At 35.6% G+C, this 19,076-nt stretch overlaps 1 long non-coding RNA gene across 1 annotated transcript; it reads left to right on the top strand.

Moving 5' to 3' along the window:
* Positions 1 to 2,392: 2,392 nt before the first annotated feature.
* On the top strand, positions 2,393 to 5,527 carry LOC121428305. Its single transcript, XR_005971765.1, has 3 exons — positions 2,393 to 2,488; positions 3,361 to 3,463; positions 3,990 to 5,527. It is a non-coding gene; the product is annotated as an uncharacterized LOC121428305 (long non-coding RNA).
* The last annotated feature ends 13,549 nt before the right edge of the window (positions 5,528 to 19,076 follow it).

Raw genomic sequence — 19,076 nt, 5'->3', positions numbered from 1 at the left:
GAAACTAGCAGTATAAAAATGACAGGTGCGTGTTTTGTTCTTTTTTTTGTATGAAACCCTCTCTCAGGCCTGGAATAAGACGAAATCTGTATGGCCTTCGGATAAGCAATCACTAATTGTTTTTAGATAATAAATGATGCTAATAACAACAACGGCATATTTTACTTATCATTTCTCCGGCTTTAGCACGGCTACGGGTGCTGAAGCATTCGGAGCAATTTCTTCCTACCGGGTACCAATTCACCTCGCCTGGGTTGAGTGCAGCACAACATGGGCCCTTCACTTGCTGAAGGAAAACATGCTATGGCTCAGTGGAATTCGAACCCACGTCCCTCAGATTGAAAGACGAGAGTCATAACTACCCGACTATGACGCCCCCACAAAGGTGTTCGAAGATTGTTTTGTCCCTTGGGCGCCTTATGAAAATATTTTTGTTTACCCCGTACAACTCCCCCCCCCCCCGTACATAAATTAGATCTAGCAGTGGTTTCATGGGACACCAGAATTTGTAATAGATGACGTGCGAGATGGCGCCCTACCTTCAGGAGAAATATAAAATAATCCAATTGCTTGCTCTGTTTGTTTTTTTCCTTCCACGAATGACGAAACAGGCTTACACACGCAAGCCATTCCGGGAAACCATTACTAGAGATGCTGTATTTCTTTCCCGGATTTCTGTGAAATAGAATAGGATTGTGGATAGGTTATCCAAGTAAAGCTATTTAATTTGAAAAAGATCGGGACGAACCCTCCCGCCTTTATGTAGGCGGGCCTCATTTTCCCTTTTCAGGTTGTTCTTAAATCATTTCCAGCATTTCAATATCGTAAACAGGACTTGTAAGGAACCGGTATCACACCTGAAATATACTTTCCTCTTTTGCTTCATTCAAAAGATGTTTCCAAAAGTAAATTACAATCACCACAGCATCCTGGTATTATGTATACAATCATTTTAAACCCAAACCGGAATTGTTTTCTACAGCTCGATTTATTGGTTTACCAACCTGTCGAAGTGGATTTCTTCCTGGAATAGTGGTCTCAGAATGGATCTCTTGTCTCAAAGTTTCACCAAATGCCACCGGTTGGAGTTAAACAGTGCAGTGTACCGGTTGGTGTCCCTATAAGATCATACCACGATAACATTCCTTGGTCACATTTGCTCTACCGCGGCCGTACAGCGAGTCGAAAACGGCCGTTTTATTCATTTTTTAATACAAACCACCTATATGTAGCTGGTACACAGCAAAAATTGTGGTGTTAACCGGTGTACATAGAGGACCACACCAGTTATTTTACACCGGTGTTAAATTGGTGGTGTTAGTTTTACACCTATACGTGTTATTACAACACCTTTAGTTGTTACATTTACACTCTTTGGTGTTGTGTTCAATCTCTAGGGTGTTATTTTAACACCTCAGGGTGTGGTCAATTGGTGTCAGTTTTAACACCACAGTTTTTACAGTGTACAAAAAATGTTAAAACGGCTATTTTCGACTCGCCGTACGGCCGCCGTAGGGCAAATGTGACCGAGGTATAAGGTGTTTCAATCACACAGTAGTGGATCCAGGGGGGGTGGGGGTGGGTGGACACATCCAGCCCGAACACCCCAGAGTCGTTACTTTTTTTATGAGAATATAATATCGTTCATAATCAAGTGAGGAACCTTTTTTCCTTGTCAAATGTTTCCTCCAACAAAATGCCCCCCCCCTTTTTTTCGAAAATCTCAGATCCGCCCCTGATAAAGCATATGGGTGGTGAACAATGACTGTTCATTTGAAGGAAACGTCTTCTTTAACAAAAAAGTTGATTTTAATGAAGAAAAGAAAAATAAACAAGCAAAACACTGAAAATTCATCAAAATCTGATGTAAAAATAAGAAAATTTTAAAGTTGGAAACAGATATTATGCACATCTCGTAGTATTCAAATTAGGGGACCGATCCGGAGAACAGATGACATCACACACTCACTATTTCTTTTGTATTTTATCATGTGAATATGGAATATTTTAATTTTATTCTCATTGTCATGTGAAACAAAGTTACATTCCTCCCTGAAAATGTGAAAATACCACTGTTTTAACATTTTGTGGTTCCATCAAGAGAATTCTTATTGCCAAATCTGTGAAAATTGAAATATATGCATAAATTCGTCCCTGTTTTCACGAAGTGACGGATAAGAGAAAAATTGACACTTTTTTCAATTTTGAGTTTTTTGCATTTTTGGACATCTATGACTTATATCTTGAACCTCAAAAAGTTTCAGATCACAATAATGTCTAATTACGTTGCTATGACGACATGACATTCAAGAAAATACCGGGTAAAAGGATTTCTTGTTTTTACGAAGTGACGGATAAGCAGCCGTCACGTCAGTACGTGAAAACAAACGAATACGCTTTGCACTCAAAGAGTTTTTTCACGAAGTGACGGAAGCCCGGGACGGAAGGCAAATATTTACAGTTTGGAACAGCCGAAGACCATGAAATGGTGAGTTTTTTGTAAATGTAGGAAATGAAATAAATGTAATGCAGCCTTTAAAGTCATTTCGAGTGATTTCAACCCTTTTTAAACGTCTCTGATAGCAAAAATCCTTAAAATAACGTCCAATCTCTACATACATTGCCCCACATATTTATTTTCGTGTCAGTGAAAATTGAACGGAGTATTGCGTGTACTTTTTTGTCACTCAATCGAACTTGAATGTAAATTTAGTCAAACCACAAGGGTTAGAATATTTTATAACATTTATCAAGACTAAATAGATTTAATGAAGGCTGAGGATTTGGTGAAATAATCGTATATAGGGGCATTAGTTTAGGCCTAGATCTAGTCTAATTTACATGCATTGCCATTGTGTTAACTCGTACTCGTTAAGTTCTAACTTGTCTTCACAAGTTCCCAGGCCATATGAATAGTATTTGCAATAAATTTCCATAAAAAATCACAAATGAATACATAGATTTTATTGTCTGCTTTGCTATAGTGAACTCATCATGTAATTACATACTTTAAAAAATATGTAATGGAAAGATACCCCCCCAGGGGGGGTCTATAAATAACAATATGAATGCTGAGATCATGAATTAATTTGGTAAAGTTAGTGGCCAACCTATGTGGGCAAATAAGTTGAGTCCTTAGTTAAACTGAAGATTACTGGGGATTTATGTTTTAAATAAATCATCTCAAGTCCAGACTCGGTCTACATCTAATGTAGATAGAGCTTTATACTTTGTTGTTTGGTGGCCACTTCCTCGCCCTTATCTCTATAACGTTTTACAGAAACTGAAAGAATCTACATAAATAACTGCACCTCGGATTTGATCATAATCATGATGATGAAGATATTTTCATTTTTTCAGATGCAGTATATACAATAAGCGATGTTTCAGAGAACAAATGAGAGAAGTCCTGGAACTGGTACACTTGCTATTTAACAATGCTGATGGTCAGATACAATTCCAGGTGAGAATTTTCATAGTGTTATAAACTCAAATGACATCCTGTCAGTATAAGCAATTCATTGATTTTCACTCACTACCAAAATTAATTTCAATTGCAAATCTAGTAAACAATGAAGCTATAAAACTACGTTGATTCAAAGTTATAATCAGAAAATATTAATTTTGGAATACGTTATAATTTAGCAGATATACATGTATTTCTAAGTTGTAAAAGAACATTATTCTCATTTTAACAGATGCTTGGTGTACTGCCCTAGAGCATTACAAATTTGACATGTGATCATATTTTCAGCTGAAACTTTCTTATAAATTGGAAACATCTAATTGAAATATTTGCTTTAATTATCAGTGGTAAATAGAGTGTATAAAGTATATTCTTGTACCATACTGACTGGGGAGGTTTATGTTTGGTAAGGGCAATTTAAAATATTGAGTCTGCTATCTATTCTACAAACTTGATATTGGATTGACAAAAAACTTTGAAAACAAACAGATAATTTGTACATTATTTCATTACACACACATAGGTTATATCCAGGGGCCGACACGCTTGTCAGATGGGTCATTGATGATTCCCTGAACATCGCAGATATGATCTGATTTGGTGACACGACAGTGGAATTGGTAGTGACTGGATTTTTATAGTGTGCCCTGGTTTTGAACTATTGAAGTAACCAAACTAGAAACATCTTCTGAGAACTCTGACTGCAATTCTAATGATGAAACTCTGTCTACACTTGTGAAAATGTGAAGGAGTTGGCTCTACCTCGTGGCCTTTCAGGTTCAGTGCTCTCATCTAACTTTTTCTTTTTCCAGCTGGGTAACTGATACCAATTTTAATTTTCTTGAGATTTTGACTTCAACATAAATTTAGTTTTAATTTTGATAGGACTTTCAAATCTGGTTTCATTTTTAGATCAGTGTATTATATAAAAAAAACTATACTGCTTGAACTATAAGTCTCTGCTCTTATAGTGATATGATTATGAACTCCTTTAAAAATATTTTATATATACAGTCAAATATAAAGTTCAGAATAGTCACTTATCTGCTATACTTACATGTTAAAATTGCTTATACACATCGTCCACATATGGATGCAGAATAATTACCCTTTTTCATTTGTTTCGCATGTTTTCATTTTGCTTGGTGATATCTTAAAAAGAGAAATACTGCATATTTCTATATTTAAAATAAAACTGAATGTTATTAGCTGTATTGTGCTTAAATGTATTGTGTTAATACTTCATATTCTTTAATAATAACAATCATACAATTTAGACTGACATGCATTGTGAAACTCGATAGCTGCATGATATATTATTAGTAAGGATGTAGGGGTGAAAATCATATTAGGTTTTTGTGAATTCATTTTCAAAAGCCAAATGTGTTAATACAGACACCCCCCCCCCCCCTCTTCCATGAGGTAATGTTTTATTGGTTTATCAGGGGTGTGAGAATTCTTAAGCTGATTTTAGTTATTTTTTGCTTTTTATTTTAAGCTTGATATCCCCCTTTTCTGTACAATAGTTTGAGAGCTCATTCAATTTAATCCCCCAACTCTTTACAGAATTTTCAGGTCTTTATTTGTCATCGCTCACACACCTGGTTCATGCAGTCGATGTGTCGTAATTTTATTCCAGAAAATCCAACTGTTAGATTTTGTTAATGATTGTTATTCAGGAAAGAAGTAATACATGATTATTTTTAGCTTGAGGTTAAAGATACACTGCAGCACATGTTTTTCTGTCTATTTGTAGTAAGAATTTTACTCTCTTTTTTTAATCCCACTAGATCAAAGATGTTATTTTCTAAAACCATGAAGACGATTTTTTGTAAAGTTTTCAGATTTGGAAGAAACTAAGGTGTATTTTAATACATGTTCCTGTTTTGGACTCTGATAATAATTTGCAATTAAAAAAAACAAGTGTTTGATTGGAAAATGTATTGATGAATGTTATTTAGCCAATGACTTGAGAATGATGGAAAAAATACAAATCTACTTAGTCATTCGTATTTTTTATCATTGCATTTTTTTTTGCTTTTGTCGCTGTCGTTTGGGATTTTGATTATAAATTTGTTTAAAAAATTATCCTGTTATGACGTTAAATTATTAAAAATTATATTTCTTTCTTTGACCATCATAGTTTATAATTGTTTATTCAAAGGTTTGCATGTTTCCTTCGGTAAAGATAAGCTTTTTGTACTATTGGACTTTTTAGTCCTTGACAGTGTGTAAAAACATGAAATAACTCTCAAGGCAATTGTGTCGACTGATTTAATTATGACATTCTTTTCATTAAAAAATTCCAAAGAGTAGTGAATGTAATAAGTAATGTTGACTATGTTACTTCTATTTTGATGGAAAAGAAATAGGCCATTATACTTGTATATGTGTATGTTAATACAAATATACATTAGAGAATACATCTTTCCTGCACCACTGGGATTGATTATTTTTCAGTATTCTTGTAATTGAAAGTTTATTAATTTGTCATTGGAATGTTTTGAATGTAGAATTGGGTACTTGATAGCAATTCTGTATTTCTAAATGTGGCATTCCCAGACTAGGATTATACTGATTGTGTTGAGCAAGGTATGATATACAAATAAATATATTGTTGCATAACGGTATATTCAAGTTTTATGAAATGTATAAAATGACAAAATTCTGACAATGTGTACCTGATGGTTCATTTCCTATACCTTTCACAGTGCAATATTAAATTAATTTTAATAATTATGAATGTCGATGTGTTTGTCACTAGCGATTATGGTCCTATATATTATTGAATTTAAAAATTTGTCAAAAATATATTTCCATTGTTAACATTGTATGGAGATGATACTTTTATGAATTTATTAAGCATACCTTTATCGAAATGATTGATATGAAAAAAAATGTTATATTTTAATTTTCTATTTGTCACTTGCTGCTATGATTTTATATGTTATAGAATTAAAAGTGTTCTTCTAAATTTATTCACATTGCTAACTTTGAAGAATTTATTTTATATCGTTAGTATTTTCAATGATTTATGACATAACTCTCATTTTGCATGAAAAGATATTTCAATAGGATTTTCAGGAGAGAATACATGACCATTGTGATAAAGGAAAAATGGAGTAGAGAGAGAATGAGAGGGGGGGGGGGGGGGGGGGGGGAGAGTGCATATGTAACTCGAAATTTGTTAGCTTTATTTTGACAAATTCTAATTTCTTTGGGGGGGGGTAGCGATTAGTCATAATTTACCAATTCTTGTTGCCTTTGACAAAATAGGTCCCAATTTAGTTGAGTACAATTTTCGAGGTATTAGTCTCAAAGAATAATGTTGAATCACTAACTAGGCCTTAACAAAAAATTAACACACAACATTTAAGAGACACTCAATCGGGATTTCATTTTATGAAGGGGGTAGGGAGGTTAATAAACTAACAAAAGTTTATAATGTTGAATTTTCAATTTCCAAACGGAGTCAGAGCACACAAAGGGTATATAATTAAACTCTTTATAAATTTACAAAGACAAAAGACAATTCGACTACATTGTAGTCACATTTTTCATGACCTGTTATACAAAGCTTTCGTATTTCAGTGTTCATCTATCAAAAATGAATATGATATTGAAATAAAATAGGCCTAAGAATTTAAAACGTGTGTCTATTGGGCTTCCCTTTTATTACGTGAAAAAAAAAGAAAACAGTATTAGAAGTGATTTTTTGTACTTATTAGCGGAAGCTGCAGGCCCTATTAATCTCACATTTAGGATTAATTTTGTTTGCAATAGCAAATAAAGAGTTTGTGTATATCTAAAACATATGTATGGAATTGCATCCACAAGGCTATACGTGGGACCAAGGCGGAACCTCTTCCCGTCACTTCGTAAAAACAAAATTGAAGCGCGTCCTTGAATTTCGGGTTTTCACGAAGTGACGGTTATGCGCGCGGAGCACTATCCGTCACTTCGTGAAAATAAATCTAAGCGTGTCCCGTAATATTTTTTTTTCACGAAAATATGGTTCTGTTTATAGTTCATTATCTTAAATACTAAAGGAAAATGCAAATGATTGGAATCGAAGATTGTCTAGAATATGCCCTCTACGAAAATATGATATTTATTCACCCTGCATACATTAAAGAGGTTGAGATTGAGGTCTAAACCTTTGCAAGCGATTTACTCAAAACTGGCTTTTAAAAAGTTGCGCGCACATCCGTCACTTCGTGAAAACAGGGACGAATTATTAAAAAAATCAAAAACAAAGAAATATTGAGTGAGTGATTGACCTCCATGGCTCTCTCGTTTGCACATCACTGAGCTTTACAAAAAACAAGCAAAACTTTAAAATGTCATGACTTTCTTATTTTTACATCCAACTTTGATGAAATTTTCATTATTATGCTCATTTGATTCCCCTATTGATTTTTTTCTAGGATGGACTTGACCTACAAACACCAGAGTATATACTCGCGTGGTCCTCTATATGACAACAATACACCACAGCGGGCCGTTTCTTAATGTATGGACGCCATTATATTGACACAAAAGAGATCACTCAAATTGCGCTTAATCAGGGAAGCCGATTAAAAAAGGATTAACTAATCCAGGAAAAATCTATTCACACCTACCTGAAAGCTAATTGTACCTCTCAATAATCTTTTGTACGGATTATGTTTCACTAAATGATCAAAGATCAAAGCGACCATAAACGTCTTTGAGAAATAAACCAATACCGATTTTGTATAGGCTTAAATGAAGCAAACGAGAAATTTTGGCTGAAGTAATATTTAGCCGGTATTCTGGCCCATTTTAAAAGAAATGTGATAATATACTATAGGTACCCCAAGATTAAATAAGAATTTTATTTCAAAATATTGTGTTTATACCAGTCATCATCTTTCTTATTCAATATTAGCCAACAGACATTATTGTGATATCGATATAAAATTATGGTGATATCGATATAAAATTATTGTAGAGGTGCCGTGACCGAGTGGTGTGGCGCCTGGCTATACATGGAAAGTCCGGAGTTCGATCCCCGGCCGCGGCAACTATGCCCGTGAGCAAGGCATTTACTCTACAATTCTCAAAATGTTAAGATAATGGAATTCCACTTGTTCAGGGAGGAATGAAACTTCATTTCCCATGACAATGAGGAGAAAATCGAAATATTTCATATTTCATATAATAAAATACAAAAGAAATAGTGAGTGAGTGATGTAATTTCCCTCATTTGCATACCGACCGAGATGTGCATATAACTGTTTTGTCAATTTAAGCGAAACTTTAAAATGTCATAACTTTCTTTCTTTACATCCGATTTTGATGAAATTTTCAGTGCTATGCTTGTTGAATTTTTCTCTTTTTATCCAAATCAAGTTGTTGTTGGGGTGGACTTGTCCTTTAATAAAAAGTCATAAAATTGTGCTGATGTGTTGAATGAATTCAGTAAATAACAACTCAACAAAAAACTACTCGATCCTCTTTTTATATTATAGCCTTCATTACGTTTCAGTAAACATTGAACAATAAAATTTCAACATAACTATTAAAACATGATTTTGTGAATTTATATATTAGTTATAAATGGCCAATGTTTACATGTTTTATGACGAAAATTATCCGCCTGATGAAAGAATATGTTAAAATACTAAGTATCATGAATAATTACGTCTTTGTGAACAGTGTGTTTTGTTGATATTGTTACATTTTGCAATGTATCGTTACTTGTAGAGTTCTATCCTCAGTCACATTTTGTTTTCATCATACCCGGGGGCAGATCCAGCTTTCATCAATTTTATTCACATTTTCCCCGTCGCTGCCTCCGAATTCCGATTTTTCACATTACATTTTTAAGGGATTAGTCCTTAACTAAATTTTCCTTCTTAGAAACAAGATAAGGTATTCATGTGGCCAGAATATCAAATACCATGCGTAAGGGGGGGGGGGTGCTTCAGCCCCCACTTTTTCAAAAACCGTGTACAAAAAACGTAAAAATGACCATATCAGCTCCCCACTTTTGGCACAGCCCCCCTTCACTTTGAAAACCGTTCCACGGCCCCTGCATAGATCGAAGCTATTGTTGAGAGCGCGAAGCGCGAGCTGAAAATTTCTTATTTTACAACCCGAGAATTGAACATTCTAAACCCTTTTTTTAATCATGAACACGATGGGTATCTAATAAAACAAGTAAATCGAGCGCGAAGCGCAAGTTTTTTTTTAAATAGCTTGAGACATTCCATACAGTTTTTTTAATCATGAAAAAAAGGTATCTATGAATGATGTAAGCTCTAGTTTAAAATTTTGGATATATTTATTTGAAAACTACATATTTTTACACGTTTTCATAAAAAGAACAAACTCACATTCCACATATGTAATTGAACAAGCTGCGCATCTCAATAAAAATGATGCAAGCGCGAAGCGCGAGCTGAAATTTTTGATTTAGCGACTAGAAAGGAAACCTTTTGGAGGAAAATTGTGGAGAGGATATGGATCTCACTAAATATATGATACGAGCGCGAAGCACGAGCTGCAAATTTTTATGACATTCAGACCTTAAATTGGGACATACTATTCACTGTCGGTATATCAGTACTAACTGATAACGATAACTGTGGATATGTTTTACTTGAAAACTTATTTTTTACACGTTTTTATATAAAGAACAAACTGAGATTCCGCAAATGTAAATAAACAAGCTGTGTATTTCAACAAACATGATGCGAGCGCGAAGCGTCAGCTGAAATTTTTGATATACTGACTCGAAAGTGAACTTTTAAAGCACTGTCCAACATGATGTCAATTGTGGAAAGGACATGGATCTCACCAAATGATGCGAGCGCGAAGCGCGAGCTGAAAATTTTATGACATTTAGACCTTTAACCGGGACATTCTAATCACTGTCGGGACAGAGAGCTCCCCACGTTCGCATTTGCGAAAAATGACATTTTAACGATTAGAGTATGCAAATTGACAATAATCGACAAAAAAATAATGGAACTAAAAAACCGAGCAAGAACACGGTACATGGAGCAGTTGGAACAGTCCTACGTGACCTGACAATTTGTCATTTTCCCGACAGGCGTCAGTACAGCATTCATGTGCTTGCGTAACAGACAATTGATCATTTTCAAACATCTCAGACTCCGTATCATTGATCACACAGACACAAACCTAGTCTATCCCGTCACCCTTTCCTTCTGATTTTTTCCTTCCTTTTGTTTTCCTTTATTTTCCTCTTTCTCTTTGCCCCTCTCTTTCTTTCTTCCCTTTTTTCTCTTTTTTTCTTTTTCTTTCTTTTTTTCTTTCTCTTATCTCCCTTTTTTCTCCCTTCTTTCCCCCCCTCTTACCCCTTTTCTTTATTTTTCCCGGCGGCATCGCAGATTTACCGACAATATTCAAAGTAGTGAGATATTCGACCTAAAATGGACGGGTTAAGCACCTTTTTAATACAGAACACAGTAATCAAGCGTGAGATGAATTTTTCTTCAGATTTAGAACTAAAACAACAGGACATTCTCAGCAATGTAATCATGAATAGGATGGGCATAGAACGAAGCTATTGTTGCCAGCGCGAAGCGCGAGCTAAAAATTGTTTATTTTACAACCCGAAAATTGAACATTCTAAACCCTTTTTGAATCATGATTACGATGGGTATCTAATCAAACAAGTAAAGCGAGCACGAAGCGCAAGACTTTTAAAAAAATTAGATTGAGACATTCCATACAGTTTTTGTAATCATGAAAAGAAAAGGTATCTATGAATGATGCAAGCGCTAGTTTAAAATTTTGGATATATTGATTTGAAAACTACATATTTTTACACGTTTTTATAAAAAAAACATCTCAGACTCCGTATCATTGATCACACAGACACAAACCTAGTCTATCCCTTTCCTTCTGATGTTTTCCTTCCTTTTGTTTTCCTTTATTTTCCTCTTTCTCTTTGCCCCTCTTTTTTCTTCCTTTTTTTCTCCTTTTTTTCTTTTTCTTTCTTTTTTCTTTCTCTTATCTCCCTTTTTTCTTTCTTTTTCTCCCTTCTTTTCCCCCCTCTCACCCCCTTTTTTATTTTTCCCGACGGCATCGCAGATTTACCGACAATAAGTAGTGGGGGGGGGGGGGTCGCACCCCTCACCCCCTTTAGCGACGACCCTGATAATATGTTATATGTCTCCAAAAAGCCATGAATGGATTTGTCTCTCACCCGAAAGCTATGCTCCCAAAAGAGACGTGCATGCCTATAAAAAAAAAGAAGTTTCATTTCTAATTACCATTCTTCTCCCTTTTTCTTAAAAAAATAGATTTCATAGATTAAACTAGTTTCGATAAGAATGATGAGCGTAATTTATGAAACCAAACCGAATTCCCTTGATAACCGGCATGGTATGTGTATATGAAACACATCCAAATCCGATAGATTTTGTAGCAGATGTGGTCAGTCCCGTGGAATCTTTCGTATCAAGGGCCTATTTCACAACTAATTTCAGAAGAACTAGTTTTGACGCCCTTTAGCTATCAGGATGGGGGGAGGGGTCGATCTGATTTTCTCCCTATAAACATATACGAGGGAGGGGGGGGGGGCTCTGTCATTTGAAGCCAAGAGGCAAGAGCCAAAGCCCATGAGCCAATATCCAGGGTTATTCACGCTCTCTCCATTCACGAACCGTCTGGCAGCTGGATGGTGAAGCCCCGTCCTTTCCTCCAGCCATTTCCCACGCTCTGCGCGTCCTCCCCGAAACACGCTCGGCGATAATACCCCCGCCCCTGCCCAACACATTTAGAGGATTAACAAGCAGGGTTATAATTAAAAACTGTTGGTTTTCGAACGAAATGCCTGGAACGCATCAGTGTATACCGTAAGGCCATGGTAACATTATACATCTCGTATCCTGTTGGGCGTATTAGTGTAGATACATGTGATCGTTTGCGCGCGAAACGAAGATGAGTTATTTAACTGAGATGCGATGTTCTGATCTTCCATTTCCTGAAAATAAAATATGCGTTAATGAAAACCCACGGGCAAAGGATGAGTTAATATTGATATAAGAATGAAGAGTCATGGATCCTATATACTCACAGAAATTAGAGAATCCATGGTTTTACGAATCTATACATTTTATTTGTAAGCGGGATTAGTAATGAATTACATTTTCGCGCATGCAGGGAAGAACGGAACGATACTTTTTCAGGTGATATTTAATAAATAAATTTTTGTTTTGTCCATGATAGAATACAAATATCTTCAAATGAGCGTAAGAAAACTAACAGATGAAAGGATATAAATTGCCTTCCGAAAAATGGTTAATTTGAACACATTTACATTTATTCATGTGAATATTTATTCGCAAATGGAATATGATTCCTATAATTTCTATAATAGGCCCATTTGTTGCATTATCTCGAAAAAGAAATCGTCATTTCCAAAGCTTTGTTTCATCACATGGACAGCCTTCTCAATTACCTGACAATTATATATAATGAATATGCGGGATCGATGTATTTCGAAGCACTGCATGGTAAACAGATGGGGGCCACGGACTCTGCGGATTTCCCCCTTTTTTTTGGGGGGGGGGGGCTGTGGAGCTGCACCTTTTTTTGATAAACGTGCATGTGTAAAAAACGGTGAAAATTACCATTAATTTGTTATTTTATGCATTTTAACCCCCCACCTTTAGCTCAGCCTCCACTCTGAAAATCATTCCACTGGGCCTGATTAATATGTTTAGTTTCATGATTTTTATTATTTTAATCATCGAAGAAGAATAGGGGGTAAATTGCCCATTCGTCTACTGCCAACTCGTCCACTCACTACATGGTCTATTTTCATTTCATGTCATTACGTCCCTCAACATTTCGTCTAACAACCATTTGGCCCATAGCTCTATCCCTTTTGGTCCAATTATCACTACGTCTAATCACCATTTTGTCTATGACCATTTCGTCTCATAAACAATTTTTTTGTCTAATATCCATTTCATTTTCATTAATTTTGCACAATTTAACACTTAGTCTAATTAGACCAAATGTTAAATGGACCAAATGCCAATTGGACCAACTGGTTATTAGACGGAATGGCACCAGACTAAATGAACGTAGATCATGTGGTGAGTGGACGAACTGATGGTAGACCAAATAATGATAGTATAAGAATTTGCAATTGGACGAATTGGAAATAAACCGAAGAGGCCGGCATGCTTTCATAGCATCATTGTTATTTTTCTCACATTTTCCCTATTATTTATTATTCTGAGATCCAACTTTCAATCAGAGTGCTTCCCCACACACATTTAATATAATACTTATGATTTTGATGATGTGCCACATGTAACGATTGGGCCCTTTAAAAAGTTCGCACATTTGCTCATTTCGGGGTCAACCCCCCCCCCACCTCTTCATTCAAACATTATGAACATGCTTAAACGAACAATCAAACAAATGAATGAATGAATAAATGAATAGATCAAGGAGCTTATCAGGACTTCTTATTTAGTTTTCGGAGCAAAATACTCGAGTAAACCAAAAGCGATTTGCAAAAACTCTATTAAGTCGTAAAGAAACCTGATGACGGAGGCGTCATTTCAAATCCCGTTCAAATTACCCCGACGAGTAACGGCAAACAACAGCAACAAATAATAATAAAAAGAAAAAAAAACCCGTTGCTAATTACTGCAGACTCGAGACCATTATTAGCGAAGGATTAGGAGGAATTAAAGGGGTTACGGAGATGGCGTATAAGACCTCATTTCAATAGATCATGTAGGTCCATGAATAGATAAAGGTGTTCAAAAAGAATACTATACTACCAGGCTACCACCATGCGGAAGGCAATGGAAGAGAAGATACATTTCCAAAACAAATCCCCGCGGGGATAAAGTTCGGGGCATAAAGTACAGTATCTGGTTCAGACCTCTTGTTTTTCCTTATAATCTTATTTTTCAACTTAAAAAAATATCATTTTCTTCTTCGTTCGTTTCTCCTTCGTTTTTAAATCACAGGGGGTGGTAGCCGTTTTCTGCCCCATCCCCCTCAGGGGTCGCGGAACGGTTTAAAAAGTGGGGGGGGGGGGGCGGTGGGTGCTGAGCCATAAGTGTGGGGGATGACCATTCAAAAAATCACAATCAGATAGTAATTTTTATACATGATTTTGGAAGGGGGCAGAAGCACACCCATCACCCTGTTCCGCGGCCCATGCATGCCCCTTCTATTCCCAAGTGGTGCCTTCTCAGATCCGACCGTTTCAAGTCAGCCAGAGCTTTTGCAATATTTACACAACTTACACAACATTGAATAAAATCTGTTTTTGTTTTGTAATAAGACCCTGGAAAAAAGTGTGTCAAAAATCACAGCAAAGAAACAAATCAATGGAAGTTTGATAAAAAAAAATTGATAAATGATAAGAAAGTTAGGAGCATTTGGAATATTGAGGTCACTCGTCTTATGGCATGGATATTCTTCCATTGGAAACGCGAGTATGATGCCACACTTGTAAAATCCCACATCCCCCAAGTACTTTCCTACATGACTGTCACTTTTACCAAGTCTAACCATAGATCTGCATGGGCCCCGTTGCATAAAAGTTACTACTAAAGTAACTTTGCCATCCAATGATAACTATCAGGGTAACAATGCTAAGCGACCAATCAGAATCAAGGATTCCATACAAGATACCAATGTATGACAAAGTGACAAAGTGAGTATTATGGTAACTTTTGTGCAACGGGGCCCAGGTGTTGTTTTTTGTGTTTTGTTTTCATGGGAGGACATGTACTATAGAGGTTTCATAAAGGACAAAGAGTTTACACTATCATTAGGATGAGCAATGATGATTTATTGACATATTTATTTCAACATTGCCACCCAAAGGATCTTCACGGCATTCTATGGAGATCTGAACATCCAAATGCTCCTAACTCTCTCATTGTTTGTCAATTGTTCTCACAGTTTAACTGATCGTATTCGCTGATTTTCTGTTGTTGCTTTCATACCAGGTGGATGTTTCTTCAAGCTGTTTGTAGTTAAAAGTGATTAAGAACGACTGGTGATCCTTTCTTGTGGTAAATGATGTTCACCATATTATGTTGGTGATTATTTAGCGCGTAAGAAATGATCACCAGTCGTTCTTAAAGTCGCTCTTAACTTACGAACAGCTTTATGAAAGACGATGGGTATCGGGTAGGATGTAAACGTCACTGTGATTAGATTAGCATGTGGGCACTGGTTAAAGGTCAAGTCCACCTCAGAAATATGTTGATTTGAATCAATAGAGAAAAATCAGACAAGCACAATGCTGAAAATTTCATCAAAATCGGATGTAAAATAAGAAAGTTATGACATTTCAAAGTTTCGCTTATTTTCAACAAAATAGTTATATGAACGAGCCAGTTACATCCAAATGAGAGAGTCGATGATGTCACACACTATTTCTTTTATTTTTTATTGTTTGAATTATACAATATTTCAATTTTTACGAATTTGACGATTAGGACCTCCTTGCCTGAAGCACAAAATGTTAAAATAATGGAATTCCACATGTTCAGGGAGGAATGAAACTTCATTTCACATGACAATGACGAGAATATAATTTTATGTAATAAAATACAAAAGAAATAGTGAGTGATGTCATCAACTCTCTCATTTGGATGCAACTGGCTTGTTCATATAACTATTTTGTTGAAAATAAGCGAAACTTTAAAATGCCATAACTTTCTTATTTCACATCCGATTTTGATGAAATTTTCAGTGTTATGCTTGTTGAATTTTTCTATTTTTATTCAAATCAAGTTTTTGTTGGGGTGGACTTGTCCTCTAAAGAGAGAGAGAGAGAGAAAAAAAAAGTTGCCTGGCCAGAATGATCCACAGGGAGTGGAGAAGGTGCATTTTATTTGTGAAACAGTGATTGATTCAAGGACTGGGATGGGTAACAATATGAAAAACACTTAGAAACACAAACTATCATGGGCTATACAAATGTAACTATCATTATATTGTTAAAAACTCTCATCATATGTCTCTCTTTCTATTCAGTTCTTTCTTTCCCACTCTGTTCTTTTCACTCCTTACTCTATCTCTCTTGCTCTTCTCAGTTTTTACTCTTTGTTGATGTTCGCATCATTGAATTTATTATTTTAGCCAATGTATAATTATGTATCTTTGTATTCTTTTTTCTCATGGAACATCATTCTCAAGCTCCGATAGAGCTTAAGATGCTCCAATCATGTATATATATAAAAAAAAATGATTATACTAATATGAATATCATGTAATGTTGAAAATGATGTATATATATGAATAAAATCAATTATTATTATCATCATTATTAGTATTATATTATTATTATTATTATCATCATTATTTCTTCTTCTTCTTGTTCCTATTATTATCATTGGTAGTAGTGGTTTCGTTGTTATTAATATTATCAATATCACTATTAATATCATTTTTTTTAAAACAAGTTCACACCTAGTTACCAATAATGCGCATAGCATTTCCATTTATTTTGAAAGCAGGATAAAAGAGCATTGTAGATTTAATGCCTTGCTCACGGGCATAGCTGCCGCGGCCGAGGATCGAACCCCGGACTTTTTCATGTATAGCCAGGCGCCTTATAGCCCACTCGGCCACGGCACTATTATCGATATCATTATTAATATTATTAATTCAGCAAATCATAACAAAGGCGTATAGATATTGACTGAAATAAAATATTGTGGAAAATAATAAGTGACTGTCAGGTAATCAGATATCGATCACAATCATACACACAAAAATTACACATGATCGATAAGTTTTATTTCTAATTCGTCTAATGCCAATTTGTCCAATTGCCATTTCGTCTACTATCATTTGGTCTACCATCAGTTCGTCCACTCATCACATGGCCTACTTTCATTTATCCAATACCATTCCATCTAATAACCATTTGGTCCAATAGCCATTTGGTCACCATGTGGTCTAATTAAACTAAATCGTTCATTGTGCAAAATGAATGAAAAGAAAATGGGTATTAGACCAACTGGTAATTAGACGAACTGGTAATAGACGAACTGGTGATTAGACGAAGTGATGATTGGACCAAATGGTTGTTAGACGAAAAGGTAATGGACGGAATGGCTTTAGACTAAATGAAGGTATAGACCATGTGGTGAGTGGCCGAGTTGAAAGTGGACGAATTGTAAATTTACCATCGATAAATTGAAAATAAAAAATGGAACTCGATGAAGACTTGTACCTCATTATCAATTATCCTCATTCTTTGACCCCGGTTGATCTCGCTCATCCCTTGCAAACAACACATATGTATTTACAATAATTAGGAGTGAAAATAGGTCCTTTTAAATCAAATTCCAACACGAAGTTTATTTATTGATCACAGTATGCGGCCTAAGGCTATGATCCCGTTCCTTTCTATTTATTGAAAAATTAATAGATGTCAGTATTTGTCATCAGCGCACTCGAGCGTCGCGGAGCGTGGGAACGAGCGAAGACCCACTGATTGTTTAATCCCCGTCTTGTTACCAAGGCAACCATTCTGCTAATTGAAATGTAACAATGCTCATTGTCATTAATATTCACATCTCGCTGTGTGTGGACGCCGTGAGCAGAGCTTCGAGCAAATAAGTGGATTGACATTTTACAAGTCTGTCACATCTGCAGAAAAGGAACTGTAGTGGTATTATTATCCATTTCAATTCAAAGCAATTTATTTCATTTTCATATTCAGATAATAAACTTTAATATAAACATACATGATGACATAATTTACAAAAAATAAACGTCATAAATAGATACTTCAGTTACAAACAATATACAAAAGTGATTGGTAAATAAATAAGTCGTATAGTTCCAAAACACATCTTGATAATTAAAAATTACAGGTCATAATTCATTATGACAATGAAAATGAAAATGAGGGACTTATTAAAAAGTAAAGCTTGCATTGGTAAGCCCCTCCGGAATTAAATTGTGATTTTAACCATGGACGATTCGATTTTTTTTCTTAAAGTATTTAAAATGAAAGAAAAAATGTAAAAGTATTTCTAGCTCAGGTATCCTCAATAGGTTCTATTGTACTGTTCTTATTTTAAGAATAGAAATAGTATGAGAAAAGGGAGGGGAATCCCCTGAATTGATAAGAAATGAGCACAATCTCTCGTTCAAAGAGTAAATAGACTAGGTGGAAAGAAAAGAAAGTCCCATATTATGTCCTCAATCTATTAGCACATTTCCGGGAGGGATAGCTGATTCAATGATTTAGAAGTCTTCCTAAAAAAGAAAACAATTCCCCTTCTGCAATGCTGACATTTCTGAGGCATTGATGGCACCACGCAGGCCTGCAGGATTGTTAGTGGAGGAGCCGTGGTGTAGTGGTTCTGACTCTTGCCTTGCAAACCAGATGGCTGTGTGTTCGAATCCCACCGCGGTCTGGCGTCCTTTGGCAAGGCGTTAATCCACACTTTGCCACTCTCGACCCAGGTGCAAAATGGGTACCTGGTAGGATGTGAAAGTCATAGCGTGTCCAGTACTGCGTGCACCTCACCGGCGACTGACTAAAATACTCCCCAGGGAGTGGAGGATGCGCACACATTGTGTGTGGGAATGACTGATTGAATCCGAT

Source organism: Lytechinus variegatus, chromosome 15 (assembly GCF_018143015.1).
Source record: "Lytechinus variegatus isolate NC3 chromosome 15, Lvar_3.0, whole genome shotgun sequence".
Taxonomy (NCBI): domain Eukaryota; kingdom Metazoa; phylum Echinodermata; class Echinoidea; order Temnopleuroida; family Toxopneustidae; genus Lytechinus; species Lytechinus variegatus.
The sequence above is the reverse complement of the archived record's forward strand: the minus strand, read 5'-3'. Positions and strand labels throughout refer to the sequence as shown.